The 26243-nt window shown below is 38.5% G+C and overlaps 1 pseudogene; it reads right to left on the bottom strand.

The window, feature by feature from the left end:
- Window positions 1-1339: 1339 nt before the first annotated feature.
- Window positions 1340-1435, bottom strand: LOC145565699 (small nucleolar RNA R71; annotated as a pseudogene).
- Window positions 1436-26243: the final 24808 nt, after the last annotated feature.

Genomic DNA, 26243 nt, shown 5'->3' with positions numbered 1-26243 from the left:
AGGCTAAGTTTTAAGCTAGGGAAAAGGGGTGGAAAACATGTGTTAATATTGATGATTGGTGATTATTTGATTGAACTCATGCCATAATTGATGAAAGATATGATATTTGATAGCTTGAGATTATTAGTAGCACATTATTTGATGTTCCCTAATTTAAATGCATGAGAATGATTTGAATTAGATTAAGATCACCTTTACTTAAATGATTGCATGAAAATGAATTATTTAATTAGAGTTTTATGTATTGTACACTCTTCATGTCTTGCCATGATTAGTTACTAATTGGATGTATGAAAGAGATCTCAATTAGGACAAGACTTAATTCATTGATTTGCTTAAGCAATTGCATGAAAGTGAGTTGTTTGAGTAGAACTGAGTTTTCTATTTGTTCTTCATGATAATCATTGTTGTCCATCTTTGTTTGATCATGTTTGTTACCCTCGTAACCCTAAGATTGTTTATCTTTGGTTTAATCCTTTTTAACTTTCTTTCTTTAATGCTTTAGTTTACTTAATCAAATAAAACCAACAAAAATATTCTCCCTTCTACTCTTGCATTAGTGGATTTGATGTTTAACTTGTGTGCTTCCTCGTGGTTCGACCCTATACTTACCGCTAACTAGTTTAGTGAAGGTTTATGTTTATAATTAAATAATTTTATTAGGTTAGCAGTCCCAACGACCAACTCTACCGTGATCAAATTTTGGCGCCATTGTCGGGGAAGCGGCTTCTTTTGCATGTATTTTTTCTATTGTATTATTACATTTTCTTTTTGTTTTCTTATTTTATCCTACTTGTCATTTCTAGTTGTTCTCTTAGCTTTGGTGGATGCTTAGGAGATCTCAAGTTCCGCCGACACATAACATTGACCACGAGATCGACCGAACTTTTAGACATGTCCATAGGCTTTATCAAGAAGAGGGAAGAGGTCTTGGTACTATTGTGGATAGCGGCAGTGACTCCTTTTCTTTAAGTTCTCAAAGTGAGGCAATTGCGGGAGAAGAGCATAGAGTTTTGTTTTGTGAGTTTGAAATCCGGAGGATTACGAGCTTACAAGAGGGATTTTGCTTCCCGTCATGGAAAGCAACTTTACCATTCAACCCCAATACACAAGGATGGTACAAGGGGATCAATTTTCGGATTCTCCAAGTGAAGATCCCATTGAGCACCTTGATAGATTCCTTGAGCTATGTCCCATGATTCAAAACAATCAAGTTTTGCAAGAGTACATCCGAATGCACCTATTTCGACAATCTCTTTCGGGTAAAGCTAAGAAGTGGAGAGAGATAGTAAAGGCATTCTAGAAGAGATTCATTTCCAAGGAAAAGAACGTCGAGATAAGGATGAAGATTGCATCATTTGAACAAGAAACGAATGAGAGTCTTAGTGAGGCTTGGAAAAGGTTCAAGGAGTTGGTACAAGCATGTCCTCATCATGAAGACAATTAAATCTTTCTTATGCGATTCTTCTATGACGGATTGGAACCTATGTCTAGAGCTAACTTTAATGCAGGGGCGGGTGGACAATTGATTAAGATAACCCAAAACCAAGTTAAGGCAACAATCAAAGAAGTGGTGAAGAACTACACTTGGGGTGGTAGAAGGAGGATGCACCGAAGAAAAGTGGGATGTATGAATTAGAGAAGGTTAATCAATTGCAACCTCAAATTGAGTTTTTGACCAAGGGGCTTGCAAAGTTGAATACAAGTGTTAGTAGTGTGGCAAGCTCCTCTCAAGTCAATTCTTTCTCATGTCACAATTGTGGTGGTTCAAACCATGATACATCTGATTGTGGAGGCTTATGCCCCGAACATGTTACAGCTTACAACACAAGGCAAGATGGATTTTGGGGAAGTGGTGGAGGAGTAGCTTCGAGACAACAACCAACCAGATTTGCACCTCAACCTTAACAATGGGGGCAACAATCTCAACCATTATACAATTCCAACCCTCAATATCAAAACCCACCTCCACCTCCACCTCAAAACCAAAACCCAAGGGGTAACTACCCAAGAAACAACCAATACAACAACCAAACCCAATACAACAATAAAAATCAAGGGTCTCAAAGGAGTAAAGATCAAGCATCTCAATCCGATTCCACACAAACCCAAATTCTCCAACAACTCCAAGCCATGAATGAACACATGCAAGAGGTCAAAGCTCATAACAAGATGGTTGATTAATAATTATCCCAATTGGCCAAGAGATTACCTTTCAACTCACCTTCTACCTTACCCTAGCAACCACAACCTAACCCCTCTCACAACTTAAAACCCAATTCTTGCAAGGAAATTACATTGAGATCGGGCACATCCTATGAAGGGCCTAAAGAGGGGGACGAAGAAAGTGTGAGGGTGGAGAAGAGAGTTGAAGAAGACAAAGGAGTTGGGAAAGAAGAGAATGTGGAGAAGAAGAAGCACACTGATGAGAAAACAACCTCAAGTCCTAGTGAGACTAGGAATCTAGATGGGCTAGTTCCTTTCCCCGGGAGGCTTGCGGAGAAAAAGTTGAATGATAAATTCGCTAAATTCCTTAGTGTAATGAAATACTTACACTTAAGTCTCCCTTTCATCGAGGTAGTTATCCAAATGCCTTCTTACTTTAAATTTCTCAAGGACATCTTAACAAACAAGAGGAAGCTCAATGACGAGCTCATTACCCTCCCTCATAAACTAAGTGCACTTATTCAACACAAGATTCTAAAGAAAGAGAAGGACCCGGGAAGCTTTACTTTACAGGTTAAGATCGGTAACATTGAACCTAGGAGTGCCTCAGCGGATTTAGGAGCGAGTGTTATCTTAATTCCCCTCTCCATTGCACAAAATATCAATATTGAAATGATTCCCACAAGAAAAACAATTCAACTAGATGACCGCTCGGTCAAACTCCCTTATGGTGAACTTGAAGATGTTCCTATTGAAGTTTGGCATATCAATGTGCCATGTGATTTTGTACTGATGGATATGGAGGAAGATGTTGATACACCTTTGATCTTGGGTTGTGAAGCTCTTAAAACCTTAGGGCGGTCATCAATTGCAAGAACAACACCATTACATGTGAGGTTGCCAATGAGAAGATTGTCTTTAAGTTCTCCAAATTACTCAAGACCCCCACGGTTGAGAAATGTTATCGAGTCGATGTTATTAATGAGGAGTTAGATCGTTTGGGGGAGGGTAGTGATGAGGCCCTAAGATCCGATGATTGAAGCTCTTACATGCAAGGAAGAGTTTCACTCTCAAGAGGCAAGAGAGTTCGTCATGGCTATGGAAGAAACCTTGAAGGTGGATAAGGTTGTACAAGAAGTGGAAATCGAGCGTAAACAAGAAGAGGAGAAATTGGAGGAGAGTTCTAATCCTCCTCCCAAGGTAGAAATCAAACCCCTTCCCCATTCTTTGAAATATGCTTATCATGATGATGAAAGAAAATACCCTATTATCGTCAATGCTAGCCTTGATGGACTTCATTTGGAAATATTTCTTGATGTTTTGAGAAAATGTAAGGATGTGATAGGGTATAGCATTGATGATATCCAGGGTATTAGCCCTTCTTTGTGCATGCATCGTATTCATCTTGAATATGATCAATCCACCTCCATTTAACCTCAAAGAAGGTTAAACCCCAACCTCCAAGAGGTGTTAATAAAGAGATTTTGAAACTATGTGAAGTGGGCATCATCTATGCTATCTCTTATATATAGCAAATGGGTTAGCCCGGTTCATGTAGTTCCAAAAAAGGGTGGAATTACAATCATCAAAAATGAAGGAGGTGAGGAAATCTCAACCAGGACGGTGACCGGGTGGAGGATTTGTATTAATTATAGGAGATTGAACAAAAATACTAAGAAGGACCATTTTCCTCTCCTATTCATGGACCAAATGTTGGAAAGACTTTCTCACCATGCTTTCTTTTGTTTCTTGGATGGGTACTCCGGATTTTACAAAATCCCTATCCATCCAAGTGACCAAGAGAAAACTACTTTCACATGTCTATATGGAACATTTGCATTCCGAAGAAAGCCATTCGGGTTATGCAATGCTCCTTCAACATTCCAACGATGCATGAATTCTATTTTCTCAGAGATGCTTCAAAAAGATATTGAACTATTCATGGATGATTTTAATGTTGGTGGCTCGTCTTTTGACACTTATCTTTATAATCTTGAAAAAGTTTTGAAAAGGTGTCATGAGATGAGTTTGGTCTTGAATTGGGAAAAATGCCACTTTATGGTTAAGGAGGGTATTGTCCTTGGCCATAATGTTTCTAAGAATGGCATTGAAGTTGATCTGGCCAATGTTTTGATGATTGCATAGTTGCTCTCTCCTACTTATATCACGGGAGTAAGAGCTTTCCTTCGAATTACTCCCGTGATATTAACGATTTATTAAAGCTTTTCTTCAATGAATGCTAGTTTTTACCAAAGATTTATTATTGATTTTTCATCAATTGCCAAACCTTTGATCGAATTACTCAAGAAGGACATTGTTTTTAGCTTCAATGAGGCTTACCTTGAGGCATTTCATAAGCTCTCATTTCCTCTCCCGTTATGCAAGCTTCGGATTTGAGCTTGCTTTTTGAGCTAATGTGCGATGCTAGTGACTTTACAGTAGGTGACGTGCTTGGGCAAAAGAAAGAAAGAAGATGTGGCTTACAGGAACTACACTACAACAGAAAAGGAAATGTTAGCGATGGTGTTCACAGTTGACAAGTTTCGATCCTACCAGTAAGGAATATTTCAAGCATTACCCCAAAGATGATCCCCACTTTGACCATACACTTAAGCATGGTGGCGTCCAAAGGGGAGGAAGCTAGAGCAAACGAGTCGCTAACAAGTTTTAGGAACTTGTAAACTTTTCACGGGATGAAGGTTACACCCGTTAACAATAGCAAGATCCTATGCATGATACTAACAAGATTAATAACAAACCCTAGCATGTCACTAAACATTAAAGATCAAAGCTTTAGCCCTAACATGATACTAACATGATATTAGGAAAGAAAATAGAAAAAGCATCCTAACATGATACTAGGAATCAAAATAACAACCTAAACATGATTTCTATATCAAAATATCAATAAAAAAATTAAAGCACTTACTTAGACGCCTCGTATCTCTTTATAATAACAAAATACACGCGTTAGTAACTTCAAGGAAAATAATCAAATCAAACAATTAAATAAAAAAAATTGAAATAGAGATTTGGGACCAAACCCTCAAAAATATCAAACCTTTCACGTCTAGGGCGAAGGCAACTTCGAACTTGGCTAGGTGTATCTAGTGCTAATGTATGAGGAATGGTGTTTGTAAAAGGGCTAGGCTAGAAAGAGGGAGAGAGAATAAGCTTTACCTTTTAGAGAAAGAGAAGAGAATTAGAGAATTTTGTTATTGAAAAACGGAGGTCCAGGGACCCTATTTTTAAGAAAATATTCCGGAATCGATAAAAAGAATAAGAGTTTGAAAAGGAATAAAACACGACTCTGTCGCCAACTACAAGGCTTGTTGCCAGGCAACAATTTTGTCGCCAATCGATAGAGCCTGCATAATGTTTTCCACGCGTTTTCAACGCGGAATCTACTTTTTGATAAAATCAAGTCGTAAAGTCCGTACGAAGGGTAAAATCTTGAATTCATTTAAAACACTTTTTTAATTCGAAATAAAACTCATAAAACATAATTATCAATCCTAATCTCATTAGGATTTAAAATAACCTTCTAGAAGACTATAATCAATCCTAATTGCATTAGGAATGATAATTCATAATAGGCCCTCCTCTAGATCATTAGGTCGCATATAAAAACCAAAATGGGCCCAATTTAGTATTTTAACCATAACTTCCTCATTATTCATCGAAATTGGGCTTATAATTTATCATTGGAAAGCTCTTTTCGAGCACAATCCAGCTACATCGTTATTGGACCCTTGTTATGGACTAAAAAATCTGGATGGGCTATTTTCATTAAATAGAGTAGGTTTTCGAAAACATAAAGAGAGGTTTTTAATAAAAATTAACCACAACATTAGACTTTTCACACTTTCACTTCATTCGATTATGATTCGACGCGAAAGGTATTCATCACTGGGTTTAGTTTTGGGGAGAAACAAATGGGTGTCTACAGAAGCCCCCACTTTGACTTAGTTTGGAGAAACGCAAGTTTCGAAAACAAAAGTCAAAGTATCAATAGGGACGTAGAATGATTCAGAACGTTCTGTGATCCTAAATCATTCTTGTAACGCCGATACCAGCAAACTAGTGTTAGTTAAAAAGATAAACAAGTTAAGAAACGCGTATCTTGCACCGTCGAGCACACGTTTCTGAAGGTAACCCATTTGTTATGTCAATCTTCCTCAAGCTAGGGGATACCGCCTGAAGACTGCTACACAAGTAACTGCCTCAAATTTCCGTTGTGATAGTCTTCTGCAAGCCAGAGAATACTATCGAATATTGCTTCGCTTGAAACGATCTTCTACTTCCTTGTGACCATCTTCCGCAAGCTAGGGAACGATGTCGAGGATACCTTCGCTTGAATTTATCCTCATTTGTTGCGATGATATCCCGAAGAATATTACCGAAGACCAACGCTTGTTGACCATTAAAGCTCGCTTGAACTTTGTTTCCGCTATGCCAGTACGTCGGCGCTTTTGCTGCTTGTGAACCATTATGTCGGTGCCTCTGCTGTTTATGAACCATTATGTCGGTGCCTCTATTATGAGCCAATGTTTAGGCACTTTAAGCTAAGTGAGACGATCATTTATGAGGTCGATCACTTAATGTGACTGTAATCGAGCCGATTACTAAATCATGTCAATTTGCTTAGAGGGGCTAACTGGCGTAACAAGGAACCCAAATTGCTGCACGAGGTCCATATAAGCATATTATGGGGCCACACACTTTGTCGCCGCACCAGCGCTTGCTGGAAGGCCTTATCGTAGCGCTTTTTTCTTGTCGCCACATGACAGGCTTGTTGCCAAGCGACAAATTCGTCGTCTGGCACTGCACTCGGGATTTTCCAATAAATCCCCTTTCTTCATTATTTCTCCGTTGCTGCTGTTATTTGCTCGCAAATCGCCTAATACTTCAAATTACTCGTTCTTGCTCATTTCTCTACCGAATTCGCTCAAAATTTTTGCAAATCCAAGCTTAGTTCATCTAGTTTGCTGATCTATGTATGGTTTCTTCAAACTCACTTGAATTTTGCTGAATTTTATCATGTTATTTCACCAATTTTCTAAAAATTTGAAATTTACTTTGCTTAATTTGCTTTGTTGGTTTAATTTTATGCCATGGAATCGCTTGATTATGTTTGTATATTGCCTTGGGAGTATTTTGAGACTTATTTTATACCATTGTTGAACCCCTCGAGGTCGTGAGAACAATGCGGCTTGTTCTTCGCGTTCTTGCTAGCTATTCTTGTACAATTTGTCATAATAATAGTCATAGTATTGCAAGAAACTGTTTGATTGCTAGAAAATGCTATATATGCTTGAATTGAAATCATTCTCTGTTTTAGTACTACGTACTCTATTTTTGTTGCGAACATAATATCATGCGGCTAGGCGAACTTTGGATACTATAGAGCCTTAATTTTTGTCATTTTGCATAATATAGTATGGCTAGACAATACGGTTCTAGGTCTCGATCTCGGGACGCTCGACGGGAGCACGCGCCTGTCAGTGAGGGCGAGGAGCCATCTACCTCTCCGAGACCCTTTCCTGAGTTGGATGAGCGCACTTTGTTTTTCGCTCTCAAGCACCACATTTCTGAGCGGGTGCGTCTCGGGATTGTCAGCGGGAGGGCTCGTAGCCACGGTTCTAGCAACGAGACCATTGGCTATTTGTACGACAAGTAGTTGTGACGGCTTTGGGAGTCCTGTGGGTTGGCTGCCTTGTTTCGGGCCACTAAGGCCATGTACTCTTCCGACGCGAGCCACCACGTGGTTCGGGCTTCGGTGGATTTCATCTGGGACACTACTAACACCTTTCACTTTCTTTGGAGTAATATGGCTATCACCCCTGCTAAATTCAGTCTGATCTTGGGACAGGAGTTCCGCTTGACTACACTACCATTTGACATTAGTATTACTGTCCTTTCTTCGATAGTTGAGGAGTTGTTGGGTCAGATTACCATTCAGCCCCGTGCTGAGGTTGAGCCGGCACGACTTAGTGCTCGGTGTATCCGCCGGTCTACTTTAGCGATGGCTTTTGAGGATGATGCGACCACAGTGAGTAGCGGGTGCGCATTTTCATTCTTATCTTGCTATCAGGGACTTTTTCTCCTGACAAAGGTAGCCGAGTACTTTTCTACTACCTCCTTACTCTTCGCGAGCTTCAGCTGGTCGTGACCTATGAAAGGGCCAGCTTGGCCTATGCTGATTTCTTACTAGGCTTGCGACGCTCTTGTCGTCACAGAGCTTTTACAGGAGATACCACACTCTCCAGCTTCTAGAGAATCGTAGAGGTATACTTTATCCCTTTTTTACAGTTAGCTCTAGATTCTTACTAGTATTCGCTGATCTTCTTTAGTTTTTGTAGATTTGGTTCTACGAGTATTTTTCGTCGCTAGCGCCGGCGAAACCATCTCCTCGCAAGCTCCCTATTGGAGGCTGTTGGAGAGATCGCATTAGTGATCAGGTCACTGCCGCCCACGTTCAAGAGTTGATCCTCTCACTATGTTCTTCTGGTCCCTCCTCCTTTTTGTATTGCCTTTTAATAGACTTTTATCTCACATACATTATTTTGTAGGAGCCTGATGTAGTGTATCGGCCGTGGGCCGATCTGATTATTTCTGCGTTGGCTGTGCAGTAAACTACTAAGCCTTGCTTCTTTCAGGGGACGTTCGAAGATGTGGTGTACCTCGGTGAGAGGGTGGCTGTTCAGCACTCTTCGGAGATTTTTATTGTCCCTGCTCTTCCGCCTCGACACATGTTCCATGATGCGATATTGATAAACTTTGCGGAGAGGTCTCCTGCTGGTACCCCTTGGAGATCTCATGCCCGTTCGAGGCGGTGCTACGAGGAGAACTTGCTGCCACTGCTAGCTTTGGCCCCTGTTTTATCCGAGGAAGCGGCGGTATGCTTTTTATGTTTTTTTTTTTTTTTTTTTTTGCTAGATAACCCCCAAGTGGACTTTAATCACTTATATTTGCTTTTTCCAGGCTGAGCCTGCTGAGTTTGTTCCTCCTCGGATGTCCATTAGCTACCAAGGGACGTTTGGCCCCGTTGAGGAGATAATTTCTCCGGCTCCTTAGGATCAGCGTTTCGTTAAGTGATCTATTCCTCGTCACCAGACTCGGGTGAGTTACCGACTTACTGCTTATTTGTCTTTTATCTTGTATTGTTACTTTGTTTTTTTACAGTTCTCGCGCGAGGTGGTGATAGCAATGGCGAGGTGCATAGACGCCTTTTGGAGTCAGCTGGTGAGGATGAGGAACGTAGCTTCCTGTCGTCGCGACGACGTTGCTGAGGAGGTATCTTTTTTCCTTGATTTTATATTGTTTATCCTCCTGGTTTTGTTGCATCTGACTCGGTTTAATTTTGCGGGACAGCCTATTCCTTCACGTACTCGGACAAAACCCGAGGCTAGGAAGGAGCCGTCCAGATCTGGCTCGAGGCGTCGCCACACTACTTTTAGTGGCCGAGGTGGCTGATCTGATGCTGCTCGGACCGACACATTAGAGGGTTCGGGTTCTTCCTCTGAGGGTGCACAGACTAGACCGATTGGCCAAAGAGGCACGACATCGGCTCCTCCGATAGGTGGTGGGACGTACGAGTTTGGTTCGTCGTCGCAGCAGCCACCGCAGCCTTAGGCTTTGTCGATTCAGTACCAGGGTGAGCCGGGGTGGATTGACCCTGAGTTGAGGTTCCCGTCTACTGGCGAGTCTAGAGCAGGTGAGGAGCATACTCCAAGGTCTGCAATGTTCTTCGAAATGATGAAAAATTCCTCCTCATTTGCGTCCTTCGGCACCATAGTTGTACCTGTGCTTTTATTTATTTTGACTTTGTAGGACTTTTCCGATTGTATTATATGACTTGCATTTTTTGACACATTTGTATATACAAACTATTATCTATTATGACTGTATTATCTTGCATTTTATTTTTCATTTTATGTGCATATGTTTTTGCAAATAAAATGTGATTAATTTTGCGCAAAAACCCGTCATTTTTATTATTAATGGAGGGTATCCGACTTTCTCCTCCAAAAAGAAAAAATGAAAAATAAATCAGACTAAAACAAGCCTAAATTTTATTAAGCTCGATTAATATCTAAAAAAAAAAGGAAAAATATATTGAATTATTGTACATAGGGTGATTGAATAAAGGGAATAATTATAAAGTCATTGTACAAATTCAAATCATGGTCAGGAAAACACGGTTTGCATAGCGCGTTGAGCTGGCATTTCAACGTCATTCATCGCGACGCGCTACATTTTATCGCCAAGCGCTGCTTTCGTTGCCAAGCGATAAACTTTGTCGCCCAGCGATGAATTTGTCGTCTAGCGCTGCGGTGCGTTGCCTCTGAATCCTTTCAGGAGTCGACTTGCACAAGTTTTGTGCATAAATGGCCCCTTAATCTGCCGATTTCTGTATAATTCGAACAGATTAATCATTAATTATATTCTTAGCCTCTCAACAAGTAATCATGTCTTTAGTCACTAAGAGTTTTAGCGATTTTACTCGTGATTGGTGTCGGTCTTTAACTGCGAAAGAGAGAAAAGAACTTTACATTTTTCACATGGGAGGTATTTATGGTATGAAGGGGGTAGATCTTGACATATATTTTATTCTTACCCCCTTAGAATATTGGGATACAGACGCGCGTTGTTTTAGACTAGGCTGTTATGAAATTAGCCCTTTACCGATAGAATTTGGTGCAATTCTAAGAGTCCCTTCTTTATTAGATCTTGCGGTGATTCGTGAATGAGTATTATTATAGACAGAGACCTAACAAATATTGTAGATGATAGCGTATTTAATCTAAAAGAATTTGCACGCCACTACTTTAATAGACTGTATTTTGAGTCTTTTCATATTTATAAAAGAAAGGCTTTCCTCTTTTGTATGCTTAACCAATATCTTCTAACTTGTGGTAGAAATAATGAAGGTCAAGCAATTATAATATATGTTTTAGAACAAATTGAATCTGGAAGGAATCCAATGCCATTAATTGTTGGAGAGACAATGCTTACTCTAGATGAATTAAAGAAAAATCCAAAAGCACCTTTTTAGGGCTCTCCAATTTTATTACAGGTAGAAAAATAATATTTTTAATTACAGAAATCAAAAACAGATTTTTGTATAGTAATACTAATTATTTGCATTAATTTTTTGCAAATGTGGCTAATGGAAAGAATAAAATTAATTATTTCTCCTGACAATATAGAAAAATACACTCCAAAGTGCTTTATAAGGCGAAAGAAGCGTTTCTCCAAAATGGGTCGCCATGAGTGGAGTACAATATTTGCCTCTTGTAACATTGCTATCAAGTGGGTCGTCCCAAGGTGGAAAATTGAGAAGATGGTTGGTGTCAATAAGCAACCCTTCTGCCGTCTTCCAAGCTTAACCACGATGACTTTTTATTATCCTTGCAGGGTAAAAAGGCAGTACGGTCTGCTTTAATCAATTCCTTCGGGGGATCTCCGTCATCCCTATGAATTCCCTATTTCTCAAGGATTAGAGAAGTTTGACACATATTGGAGTGCTATGCCTTTAAGGGAATTTATTACCCAAAAGGTCCCTCCTTCCTTGCCCAATAATGTGAAGAATTAGCTTCTTAATATGCCTAAAAAGGACGAGAAGAAAGATCAAAGTAGAACTAATGTGAAGAACCGTCTAGGTGACAAGGTAATTCCTATTATGGAACGCTTACGTGAGAGAGTCGAATTCAAAACACCTACTATGCCTTAGAAAAAGGATACTACTGAGGGCAAAAAAAAAAAAAAAAAAAAAAAAAAAAAAAAAAAAAAAAAAAAAAAAAAAAAAAAAAAACTGACACCTTAGAAAAGAAAGCTTGGGTGGAAAAGAAACATGGGGTCCTAGCTAAGGGGGAAACCATTTACTCCAAGATTGAATGTAGGTCGTCTAAAGCATGCCTAATAGCTAAAGTCATGGACAATGAAGAAGATGCTGACAAAAATAGGAAAAGATCAAAGAAAGAGAAGAAACATTGAAGCATTGCTTAACTTCCATAGACTAGTTTAAATTTTAAGTCAATTTATTTTATTAAGCTTTTATTTAAATTCCATCAATAATGTAATTTTACTTTATTTTATTAATGCAATTTCAGCTTTTAAATTAAATTAACATTTACATTTCACTTATTAAAGCAATGAAAACAACTTAAATTATTTTTCAGAAAATTTCTTGAGTAAGAAAGTCAAAAATTTTCCGAAATACACCGAAATTTGCCCACATATTCGCAGAAAATCGGCGCCGCGATTTTAAGTCTGCCACCAGACGATGTTTTCGTCGCCAAGAGACAGGCTTCATCGCCTTGTGCTGTAGTCTATCGTCTGGCGACAAACTTTTTCCTTTAGCGTTGATGCCGCATCGAATTTTCGTTCATGCTGGGATGCGAGTTTTGCAAAAATTAAAGTGGCCGCACCCTATAAAGGGTTGCTTACGTATCTTTTCCTAAGGAATCAGACCAAGCATAGCTCTCTTGAGCGTTCTACTCAAGTAATTATGGGTAGTACTTTTTAAATTGGTCAAGGTTTGTCATGTTTGAGAACTCATTACCATCTATATCAGTTAGTTTTGTTGCACCTCCTGACAGGATGGTTTTGACGACATATGGTCTGGACCAATTAGGCCTAAATTTGCCTCTTGGATCCAAAACAGTTTTCCATAATGCTTTTAACGCCAAGTCTCCTACTTTGATGTTTCTTGTCTTGACCTTCTTATAAAGGTGTCTAGCCATACGAGTTTGATAGCATTGAATATGATGTAGAGCTTATAGTCGCTTTTCATCGAGTAGAATTAGCTCTTCATATCTTGCCCTATTCCATTCGACTTCATCGAGTTTACTTTCCAATGCAATGCGTAGAGAAGGTATATCTCTAGCTCTACAGGTTGTAGGGCATCCATTCCATAAACCAAGGAGAATGGCGTATTTCCTGTTGATGTACGAATTGACGTGTGATAACCCCAAAGTGCGAAATGGAGTTTGTCAGGCCAATCCTTGTAATTTTCTGTCATATTCTTGATAATAGCACTAGTCTTTAAATTTTTGTTAGCTGCCTCAACTGCTCCATTTGCTTGAGGTCTATAAGGAGAAGAATGATGGTGTTGAATACCATACTTTTGTAGCAATTCTTAACAATCTGCTTGAAATTGAGTTCCATTGTCACTAATCATCTCATGTGGGACTCCATATCAACAAATAATGTTTCTTTCGATAAAGAGTGCTACATGCTTTGCACTGACTGTGCTTCAACCCACTTTGTGAAGTAATCAATTGCTACTAGAATGTATTCGTGACCTCTTGTCCCTGGAGGGGTAATATATCTGATGATATCAATTCCCCATGTTGAAAATGGCCATGGTGAAGTGTATGTGTAAATTAGAGATGGAGGAACATGTTGCAAGTTAGCATATATTTGGCATTTAGGCATTTTTTGACATATTGATGACAGACCCTATTCATGGTAGTCCAATAATATCCTTCTCGCATTATCTTTTGGACTAGTGTTTTGCCATTAACATGAGTTCCACAAACGCCTTCATGGACTATCCTCATAGCTGTTTGGACTTCCTTCTTCCCTACAGATAAGAGAGCTCAACCCTTAGGTACCCTTTTGTGTAACTTGTTATCTATGAGTACATATTGGGAAGCTAAGAGTCTTAATGCTCGTTTTTCTCTTTTGTCAGCGTGAGGAGGGTATTCTCCTTTGGTGACATAGTTGAGTATATCTGTAAACCATAGTTCTTCTTCTTCTTCTTCCTCTTCTTCTTCTTCTTCTTCTTCTTCTTCTTCTTCTTCTTCTTCTTCTTCTTCTTCTTCTTCTTCTTCTTCTTCTTCTTCTTCTTCTTCTTCTTGTTCTTGTTCTTCTTCTTCTTCTTCTTCTTCTTCTTCTTCTTCTTCTTGTTCTTGTTCTTCTTCTTCTTCTTCTTCTTCTTCTTCTTCTTCTTCATATTGGATCACTTCATCGTCTCTATGGCTTGAATGTAAGCCAATTTATGCCTTTTCTCTATGGTTAAAGGCATTTACTCGATTTTCGTGGGAATTTTAACCATTGAGGCTAGTCTTGCCAAGGCATCGGCAAATTGGTTTTCCTTTCTAGGTAGATATGTGTACTCTACCTTTTCCAATTGGTTGGTGAGAGTTTCCAGATACGTTTCGTAAGGGGCTAAACTTTCACTCCTTACTTTCCATCTTTTGGAGATTTGGTTAATGACAAAGAAGAATCTCCGAATATTCGAAGTTTCTTTACTCCTAATGTCAAAGCTGTTTTAAGGCCTACCACACATGCTTCGTATTCATCAGCGTTGTTGGTAACATCGAAATCTAACTTTATGGAGATTGGAACATGTTCTTTTTTAGGTGATACTATTAGTACTCCAACGCCACATCCCTTTTGGATTGAGGCTCCGTCGAAGTATAAGGTCCAAGTGTCATCTTCTGTGACCATCAAGTCTTCATCTGGAAATTTGTTGTCATGTATTGGTGTTGAATCATCTACTAGAAAATCTACTAAGAAATTCGAGACCACGGATCATTTAATAGCCTTTTAAGGCATGAACCTCACATCAAATTGGGCTAGGTTGACTATCCACCTTGATATGCGCCCACTAAGTGTAGATTTCTCAAATAAGTGTTTAAGTGGATCCATCCGAGATACTACAAATACTGTATGCACGAGCATGTAATGTCTTAACTTGGTTGTGGCCCACACTAATGCAAGGCATAATTTCTCAAGTGGTGTGTAGCGTACTTCATACTCTAGCATTTTCTTGCTTAGGTGGTAGATGGCGTTTTCTTTTCCTGCTACTTCTTGTGCGAGCATAGCCCCTATTGTCTCTTTGGTGACTGTTAAGTACAACCTAAGAGGAATCCCTAGAAGCGCTTGTGCTAATACGGGAGGATTTACGAGATAGTCTTTGTTCACTTCAAAGGCTTTTTGACACTCATCGTCCCATATTACTTGCACATTCTTTTTTAGTTTCTTAAATATTGGTTCACATATTGTTGTTACCTTTGATATGAACCTACTTATGTATTGCAACTAACCAATAAATCCTCGAATTTATTTCTCGATTTTGGGCGGTGGCACTGACATAATTCCTTTGATCTTTGTTGGGTCTATCTCTATTCCTCTAGAGCTTATGACATACCCCAAGAGCTTGCATAAGGTGACTCCGAAAGCGCACTTGGATGGATTCAACCTAATATTGTATTTCTTTAGCCTTTTGAAGAACTTTCTTAAGGCTACTTGGTATCCTGGGCGATCTTTTGATTTCACGATCATATCATCCACATAAACTTCAACCCTCTTTGTGCATCATGTCATGGAGTAAGGCAGTTGCTGCTCTTTGGTAAGTGGCACCCGCGTTTTTCAACCCCAATGGCATTACCGTGTAACAGTAAGTACCCCAAGGCATTACAAATGTTGTTTTCTCCATGTCTTCTTTTGCCATGCGAATTTGGTTGTATCCTGCGTACCTATCCATAAACGAGAGAAGTGCGTGATTCGTTGTATTATCTAATAAGATGTCGATGTGTGGTAAAGGGAAGTCGTCCTTCGGAGTTGCCTTATTTAGATCTCGATAGTCGACACATTTTCTTACTCTTCAATCCTTCTTCAAAACTGGGACCACATTTTCAACCCATTCGGGGTATTTGGATACCCTGATAAAAACTGCAGTTATTTGCTTTTGAACTTCTTCTTTTATTTAAAGAGCTACGTCGGGTTTCATTCGACGCAACTTTTGTTTTACAGGTTTCATTCCTGGAATTAGTGGTATAGTGGATTGAACTATTTCTCTGTTAATAACTAGCATATCTTCATAAGACCAAGCAAATACATCGATAAATTCTTTAAGTAGATTAATTAAATAGGTTCTTTCATCTTCATTAAGCGTTCTCTTTTAATGGTTGGATTGTTTGAGATATCAACCATTTTAGAATCCTCCATTACCAGTATTTTCTTTTCAATTGTTTCCATTGCTTTAATGATTTATTTATCATTTTCATTTTTGGTTAAGCAATGCTCGCCATCTTGGGTTAGAGAATAACACGAGGAGTAAGAGGAAGAAGACATTAAATAATAAAATGTCCTCTAGGACTTGATTACTAGCTATCCTTGTAGTAGTTGCTAAAATAGAAGAATTAAAAGAAGAAGGTGCTACAGCTAAGGACTTGGAAGACTCTATAGGAAAAGATTCTGACTCTGACTATGACGACTCTTCAAACATTGGTCCTTGTCCTATTGTTATGGAGATCTTTCTTCCATTCAGAGTAGTCACCTTGACTGTCTTGCGCCATCCTTGCACTAAAGCCTCTACTGGAGTGATGAGTTTCAAAGGTCGAAATTCTCGCTTTGTAGAACTGTTTAAATGAGCGAAGAGTTGTCCTCTATGTACTTTGGCTCATTCTTCTCATGCCCAAAGACATTAGGTGAAAAAAGGGCTTTGGCAGCGGTTCAAACCCGGTCTAAGGCACCGGTTTGAACTGCATTCTATGTGGGGGTGCCAAATACCCCTCTTTTAGCACCGGTTCAAAACATGTGCCCTATACCCAATTTGGCACCGCTTAACCGGTGCCTTTAACTGTTTTGGCACCGGTTAACCGGTGCCTAAAATAGTCTACGGCCATTTTTTTTTGGGTGGTAGCTAGTTTTGGCACTGGTTAACCGGTGCCTTTTTACTCAAATTGTTTTTTTTCCATTTTTCGTGCAATAATATTTTTTAAAAAAAAACCTGTTTCCAGCAATAATAAAAACCTGTAATTCCAGCAATTATATTAAATAAAATAATTAATAATATTATTATTATAATTACTAATAATAATAATATTATTAAATATTACAATAAGATACAAAAATAATATTACAAACAAGAATTCATATATATATATAGATATAAATATTCCCAAACGCAATACATTAAAAAAAAGTGTTATATATATATACAAATGATAGTAAGTAAATATATAATGAATAATAATATATATAGTTCAAAAGTTAACATAAATAATTTACAATTAAAATGCCATTTACATGTTGAAGGTGATAAAAGACACCAACATGTCACGAACTTCATTGAGCTCCTTGATTGTAACGAACCATCCTTTTGGACCTTGCAAAACTTGAAATACAAAAACATTATGTTAGAATTAATTAATTAGGCAAAACAATATGTATTTTATCAAATATTACCTATATGACTTCTATGTAGCCCATTTCCTACATTACTTATCAAATGAACTATTTCTTTCTCATAAAATGTCAATGTTGGGTAGTTTTATGTGTCTAAGCCCTAAAATTGAATCAAAAGAGCATTTTATTAAGGTTTATGACGCTTTTTACTCAAAATGGCCCGAATATGGCCTATATGACTTTACTTTGCCCATTTCCTACATTTCTTATTAAATGAACTTTATTTATCTCATAACATGTCAATATTATCTATTTATAGGTGTATAAGGAAAGAAATCGCATCAAAAGAGCATATTAACACAAAATGGCCCTAATATGGCCCATATGACTTCTATTCAGCCCATTTTCTACCTTTCTTGTGAAATGGCCTTTTTGTTTCTCATAACATGTCATTATTGGGTAATATTAGGTGTCTAAGGCTAGAAATCACATCAATATATCATTTCAATAAGTTTAACAACACATTTTACTCAACAAGGCCCAAATAGGGCCTATATGACTTCTATGTAGCCCATTTCCTACATTACTTATCAAATGAACTATTTCTTTCTCATAACATGTCAATGACACCTAGTTTTATGTGTCTAAGCCCTAAAATTGAATCAAAAGAGCATTTTAGGCTTGTCCACCCTCTTTCTCTTTGAAGTTTTGCTTCCATGCGAAATCTGAAATAGTTTGAGAAAAAATAAGTTTATAAGTTGAGAAATGAAAAAAATACACATATTATAAGTTATTTCAGCTCAAAATGGCTTTATTTTGATAAAATGGGCCCAAAAACATTAGAACTTTGCTTATTTTACGTAATTTAAACTCACAATCACTTATAAATATGTAATTATGATATGGTTTGAGAATGAATAAGTTTATAAGTTGAGAAATGAAGAAAATAGGCAAGTGAGTAGCCATTTCGGCTCAAAATGACTTTATTTTGATGAAATGGGTCCAAAAACTTAGAACTTTGCTTTTTTATGCAATTTCAACGCACAATCACTTATAAATATGTAATTATGAGATGGTTTGAGAATGAATAAGTTTATAAGTTGAGAAATGAAGAAAATAGGCAAGTGAGTAGTCATTTCGGCTCAAAATGGCTTTATTTTGATGAAATGGGCCAAAAAACTTAGAGCTTTGCTTCTTTTATGCAATTTCAACTCACAATAACTTATAAATATGTAATTATGATATGGTTTGAGAATGAATAAGTTTATAAGTTGAGAAATGAAGAAAATAGGCAAGTGAGAAGCCTTTTTGGCTCAAAATGGCTTTATTTTGATGAATTGGATCCAAAACCTTTGACCTTAGCTTCTTTTATGTAATTTCAACTGACAACCACTTATAAATATGTAATTATGAGATGGTTTGAGAATGAATAAGTTTATAAGTTGAGAAAAGAAGAAAATAGGCAAGTGAGTAGCCATTTCGGCTTAAAATGGCTTTATTTTGATGAAATTGGTCCAAAAGCTTAGAACTTTTCTTCTTTTATTTAATTTCAACTCACAATCACTTATAAATATGTAATTATGATATGGTTTGAGAATTAATAAGTTTATAAGTGGAGAAAAGAAGAAAATAGGCAAGTGGGTAGCCATTTCGGCTTAAAATGGCTTTATTTTGATGAAATGGGTCCAAAAACTTAGAACTTTGCTTCTTTTATTTAATTTCAACTCACAATCACTTATAAATATGTAATTATGATATGGTTTAAGAAAGAATAAGTTCATAAGTTGAGAAATGAAGAAAATAGGCAAGGGAGAAGCCTTTTTGGCTCAAAATGGCTTTATTTTGATGAATTGGACCCAAAACCTTTGACCCTAGCTTCTTTTATGTAATTTCAACTGACAACCACTTATAAATATGTAATTATGAGATGGTTTGAGAATGAATAAGTTTATAAGTTGAGAAAATAAGAAAATAGGCAAGTGAGTAGCCATTTCGGCTTAAAATGGCTTTATTTTGATGAAATGGGTCCAAAAACTTAGAACTTTGCTTCTTTTATTTAATTTCAACTCACAATCACTTATAAATATGTAATTATGATATTGTTTGAGAAATAATAAGTTCATAAGTTGAGAAATGAAGAAAATAGGCATGCAAAAAGCCATTCCGCCAAGTTTTTTTTTTAAAAAAAAAAAAAAGAAAATTGCTCAATTTTTTTAATTTTTTTTTTTATATATGCAACTTCCGCCAAACCGGAACACCCGAGGGAGCCGCCCTAGCTGCCGGAACAGCAAAGGCAGCCCGCACCGAGGCCACAGCAGCCCCGGCAGCCAAGGCAACTGGCTTCCGGGGCCGCTTTAGCCGCTCCCGGGGCTGCGTGATTCCAACGCCGGAGCAGCCCCAGCAGCGGCTGCCGAGTCCAGAGCTGCACGGGCAGCGGCTCCTGAGGTCTGTGCTGCCCGGGCAGGTCGGAGCAGCGCAGGGAGCACTAGCCGAGGCCGCCGCTGCCTCGGCATCGGAGATGGGGGCCGGGGAGTCGTGCTATTTCGGCGGTTTTATTTTCAGAGTTCCTAACGGTTATTTAACACTTAAAAAATTGAGAAAAAAATAATTTACCTCATTATTAATCAACTTGACCAATGCACCTGACCAATCAACGAAGCTACCTATAGCTTGCCAAAGCTTTGTTATCTCAACCTCCTCTATCGGTACGGGTAGTGGGATGTCTTCGAACCCCGCAACAACTGAATCGATCCCAACCGAGTAATGATGTGGCCCCGCCGTAGCACCCGTCGTCGCATGGGCACTACCATACGCCACCCAACTCAATGCCATACTATTTGCATGCCCCGAGGCTTGAAGTGCACACCGGGTGTCTTCCTACACAAGTATATATAAAAAGAAGATAGTTAAATAGGACTTTTACCACAGCATAGATAATATAACAAAATTCATTAAGGTAGAGGGTTACAAATCACCTGTAACTCTGGATATTTATGCGGTGTTGGATTATCAAGCTCCCTCGAGTCCGCATGTGTAGGAGTAGGAACCTGCAACAGTACATCAATCATGCCACCTCAGATCTCAATTAACTCAGTATTTTAAAACTTTTAATAACCCAATTGATTTTACCTCAGGTGGCACATATTCACCACGTATCTCATCTCCTCCATGTCTATCACCTTCTCCTTGTCCTTTTGGTTGAGAACATGAGTCGACTGGGGTACTCGCGAGGTACGGAAAAGTCGGTAAGTTCATCTGCTTTGCCCAAGCATTGAATTCACCTACTAACTCGTTGCGTACTTGGTCCTTAATTGATGCCACCTTGGCATCCAACTCCCCCGGTAAGTTAACATTGGCTCGAGATCTACCCGATTTTGTGTATTCTGGACCCACCACCTTTTGCCATCCAAGCAATGACCCTCCCGAACCTACTACTCGTCCTGGATGGTATGGCCTTCCTAAAGCCATGGTGAAAGGGTCATTCTCCACACTTGGTTTAAATTTGCCCTCCACCAACTCTTGAGTGTGCTCAAGCTATAGCAAAAGGAAAAATGAGGTCAGTAAGACATTTAATGGTTTGTATAGTGATTTAGATACAAAAGTGACTTAAAATTCAACAGTTCATAGGTAACTTACAAGCTTATCTGCCATTTTTTGGTTTCTGGACCCTTGATGACCCATTTTCGGTTTCCTTATCAAACGTATGGAGAGAACAAAAGAAATCACCAGCACGACTCACCAAAGTAGTGATCTTGGAACTAGAGGGTTCCTTCGATGCCACTAGAAGCGATTTAGGGTATAAACCCTTATCGACCCACTCAGGTCTCTTTTCACCAACTGTCTTAGGCCCCATACGATGGACGTATTCCTTCATCTCTGCATTTTTTTTATTTTGCTCTCGAAGTTCCTACAAAACTAAAAATGTTAGTATCATTGCTACAAAAAGAGTCAAGCTATTATTCAATTAAGATCAGATTTACACAAACTTACAATGGCTTTCTTTTGAGTCTTCATTCTAATGAACTCTTCCTAGTCATCTTTTGACACGGTCAGCCATATTTACCATGGGAGAAGGTCATCCTCATTAGCTTTCTTCTTCTTTGATTTCTTCTTCTTCTTGTAGATCCACCCATTAGTCAAGTTGGTCTTAAAACCTCTAAATATTTCCGCTAATAAAGATTCAAACACCCTTCTCTTCTCGGGATCATTAGGAATAGAATACAGCCTCTGCAAGCACAAATTAAAACTGATTATTAGTATCTATTTAGTAACAACCATAAGGTTAAGGTTTCTTAAATTGTCTAAATGTGCCAAAAACACACTTACCCTTGTATCATCCCAAAATGTTTGAATCAAACCTTGAGGTACTTGCCGCATTACAAGTGTAATGGGGATTTTCCGCGCACACATGCCAACCTGATTAGCATATTGTCGACGCCATTTGGGCCCGGGTTGGCCATTTTTGTCATACTCCAAGACCATGGGACCGTCAGATTTCTTAAAACTACTCGTTGGACCCCTTCTTTTTCTTTGAGTCGGTGCCTTTATCCCCCCTCCACCACCTGTGTTGTTTTGATCTTGTCCTTGGCCATGAGTTTCAGGAGTCGGGTTCTCACCAGCAATCTCAGGTGCTGTATTTTCAATAGGCGGTGCATGTTCAGCTGAAATTTCAAATTCTTTAAGCCTACGCTCGAACTCATCTTGAGCTTGATCCTCTAGCTCACCCAAGTCATCCTCCTTATACACATCATAAGGCTCATCATCGTCCTCGTCCTCATCCTCGTACTCGTCCTCATACTCATCATCGTCAATGTCCTCTACACAATAAGGGTCATGATCGTCCTCCATGAGATATAAGCACCTGTCAAAGCAATCATAAAACAATATTAGTGTATAGTAAAGTATATGCATGATAGTTCATACACAAAACAAAGGAATTGGGTTAAGTAGAAGCTATTTAAGCCATTTTCACCTACTTATGGTCCTATAACCTTGTATATGCATGATAAGGACACTTAGGCAATTTCAAACTACAAACATGTTAAATATAATGAATATAGGTTGTTAGAATGAATAAATGTTAGTTCATACACAAAACAAAAGAATTTGGTTAAGTAGAAGCTATTTAAGCCATTTTCACCTACTTATGGTCCTATAACCTTGTATGTGCATGATAATGAGTACACTTAGGCAATTTCAAACTACAAATAAGTTATTTTATGGTCATTTTTGCCTACTTATGCTCCTATATACATGATAACTAAACTATATTTCCAATGAAACCATTACTAACTTTTAATCAAACTACCTCAATCTGAAATTCCTTCGTTGTGGTCTGATCGAATATAACCTGCTTCGTTGTCTATTTCATTTAGTACAATAGGTCTAGGAACAATGAAAGGTTCTAAATCATCAAACGTATCATATTCTTCCTCATCCTCAACATCTCCAATGCCTAGGATTCTTCTTTTGCCAGCTAGCACTATAGACTATTTTGAATCCATTGGGTCAGTTACGTAGAACACTTGCTTAGCTTGAGATGCAAGGATAAATGGTTCCACACTATCATTCAAGTGGCCAAGATCTACAAGAGTAAAGTCCTCATATTTGACGTTACGCCAGATATTATCAACCCACTTACACTTGAAAAGAGAAACCGTGAAGTCACAATAATCAAGCTCCCATATTTCTTGAATTCGACCATAGTATGACAACTCTGCATCGACAAGTGATTTATCCTTAGAACTTGCAAACTCCCTTGACGATGCCACAAGCGTTACACCACTGTTTTGGGTGGAGTAAGATTTCAAATCACGACCCTCGGTCCAAAAAGTGTACCCATTGATGTCATATCCCTCAAATGAACGGACATCATCCCTAGGACCGTACGCAAGCCACCGTACTATATCGGTCACATTAGTATCATCCAATCCACTCAGTACTCGATCACGAAACCAATTAACAAACCTCTAATTATGCAACTGCAAAACTGCCCTTTCACCTTTCGATGGAAATTCATCACGCAAACTAGCCATGTGCTCGTCTAAATATGGGTGCACATCTGAAACATGGTGCAACACATAAAGGTGTGCTTGTAAGAACTGATCTTGGTCTGGTGACATTCGTTTCGACCCAATTGTTCCATGACCATCAAGTCTACCTTCATGTCGAGAAGTAGGAAGACCAATAGGTTGAGCAAGGGCTATGTAGTCCGCCACAAAATTACCTATCTCCTCACCCACGGTCCATTGCATCATACTTCCTTCAGGGTGAGCCCGGTTCCGTACTTTATCTTGTAATGTACCCATGTGTCTTTCAAAATGGTAGCACCACCTCATGAACACTGGACCGCACAACTTAATCTCACGCACCAAATGAAGAACCAGATGAACCATTATGTCAAAAAATGAGGGTGGGAAATACATCTCAAATTTGCACAAAGTCACAACTACATTTGCTTGCAAAGCATGTAGTGTACTAGGATCAAGAACTTTGCTACAAATTGTATTGAAAAAAAAACAAAGGCTTGTAATCGCTTCCCTCGCGTGTTTCGGTAGAATACCACGGATTGCAATCGGTAGGAATACTTGCATCATAATGTGACAATCATGGGATTTCATACTTGTCAGCTTCAATTCTCAATTTAAGGTTACAAATCTTTTCATGTTAGATGAGTACCCTGATGGAACCTTAATGTTGTACAGACATGCACAAAACATACGTTTCTCTACCCTTGACAATGTATAGCAAGCCGGGGGTAAATAATTATTTTCATCCTTCCCTTTACCCTCAACTTTCTTCTTTGACGCATCTTTGGCCTTTCCCTTTCCCTTGCTCTTCTCCTTCCCTTTTTTCGAAACATTTTCATCTTCTTTTCTCGGTTCCTTCCCCTTTCTAACCTTTTCTTGAGGCCACAATTCTAGACGAATCCCGATCTCTTTCAAATCTAACTGTGCACCCTTTCCGTCCTTTGTTTTGCCTTGGATATTCATAAGCGTTCCCAAAAGAGCATCACACACATTCTTCTCTATATGCATCACATCAAAACAATGCCTAACGTCATGTTCTCTCCAGTACGGAAGCTTCCAAAAGATTGATTATTTCTTAAACATAGCAGCTGAGACCACAGTTTTTTCTGATTTTCCAAACACCGTTCGTATCCCTTTCACCCGAGCACAAATATCAGCACCAATCAATGGTCTAGGCGCAGTATCCTCTTCCACGGTTCCATCAAAAGCCTTTTTCTGCCTACGGTACGGGTGATCATGCCTAAGGAACCTTCGAGTCCGTAGGTAGACATCTTTGTGAGAATGAGTAAGGTATACGCTTGATGTGTCATCAATACATATGGGGCATGATTTTTTCCCTTTGACCTTGTACCCACACAAGTTGCCATATGCTGGGAAGTCATTCATGGTCCACATAAGGACTGCACGCAATGTGAACATCTCATTCTGATGAGCATCGAAAACGGAAACCCCTTCGTCCCACATCTTTCTCAAGTCGTCAATAAGTGGCGCAAGGTAAACATCTATGTCGTTTCTATGTTGCTTAGGACCAGTTATTAGCAATGAAAGCATTACATACTTACGTTTCATGCACAATCAAGGTGGCAAATTATAAATCACTAAAAGTACCGGCAATGTGCATTGTTGGGTAATTAGAGTGCCAAATGGATTCATCCCGTCCGTGCACAACCCAAGCCTTAAATTTCTGACTTCATCACCAAATTCCACAAACTTCAAATCAATGGTCTTCCACTGTGGAGAGTCAGCTTGATGCTTCAGCATTATTTTTTCTTTCTTCCCTCTGCATGTCACCTCAAGTGTTTAGCGTCTTTTAGTATTGAGAACAAATGCTTCAACCTTGGAATAATGGGAAGATACCACAACACCTTAGCAGGAGGTCCCTCCGTGCCAGGATTGCAACTCATGAGCTTGTAGCGCGACCGCTTGCATCGTGGACACTCCTGCAGTTGTTCATACTCATTTCGATACAAAATACAGTCATTAGGCCATGCATGTATCTTCTTATACTCCAAACCAAAGGGACACATGAGCTTCTTTGCGTAATAGTAAGTGTAGGGAATATTTCAAGCATTACCCCTAGCTTGAACCCCACTGTGATCATACACTAAAGTACGGTGGCGTCCAAAGGGAAAGAAGATACAGAAAAAGAGTCGCCAACAAGTTTTAGGAACTTGTAACCGTTCACGAGGTGAAGGTTACACCCCTTAACGATCCAAGAGATCGTCAACTCCAATAGGTCTGGAACCATGACTGGTAGTTCGGGAATAAAGGTATAAATCCAACCTAAAAGAGATTGAACCTGCCCTAATAATAGGCCTCTACTTTATTCTGATCGTATTCATGTGCGCTTTCTGACTAACATACAATCAATAGGATTAAATCTAAACCTGTTTATCTATGTTGTTTGAATATTAATGTACAAATAAAACTATTATTGGCAATCACTTGAGTTATAATCAAATTAACCCTAAACAAGATTATTAATTATCTTATTAAGCGTGATTACAAGTACAAATTCCCTTCAAACATGCATAAAAAGGTGTGATCAAGCAATAAATAATAAAAATATCAAGCAACATAATCATAAAAATAATTATAATCATAATAATAATAATTAAAATAATCATCATAAATTATAAGAATTATAATCATAATTAAAATAATCATGTTAAAGCTAAAGCATAATAATTGCAAGATCCTAGGCATGATACTAACATGATTAATAACAAATCCTAGCATATCACTAAACAATAAAAATCAAAGCTTTAGCCCTAACATGATACTATTAGGAAAGACAATAAAAGGCATCATAGAAATCATAATTGACATTATATTCTTTACCCTAAACATGATACTAGGAAGTTATTGTTGTCACCCTAAACATTAAATTAAGAAAAAACATCC

Source organism: Chenopodium album, chromosome 1, assembly GCF_948465745.1.
Source record: "Chenopodium album chromosome 1, dcCheAlbu1.1, whole genome shotgun sequence".
NCBI classification, from domain to species: domain Eukaryota; kingdom Viridiplantae; phylum Streptophyta; class Magnoliopsida; order Caryophyllales; family Amaranthaceae; genus Chenopodium; species Chenopodium album.
This window is presented reverse-complemented; position numbering and strand designations above follow the sequence as displayed.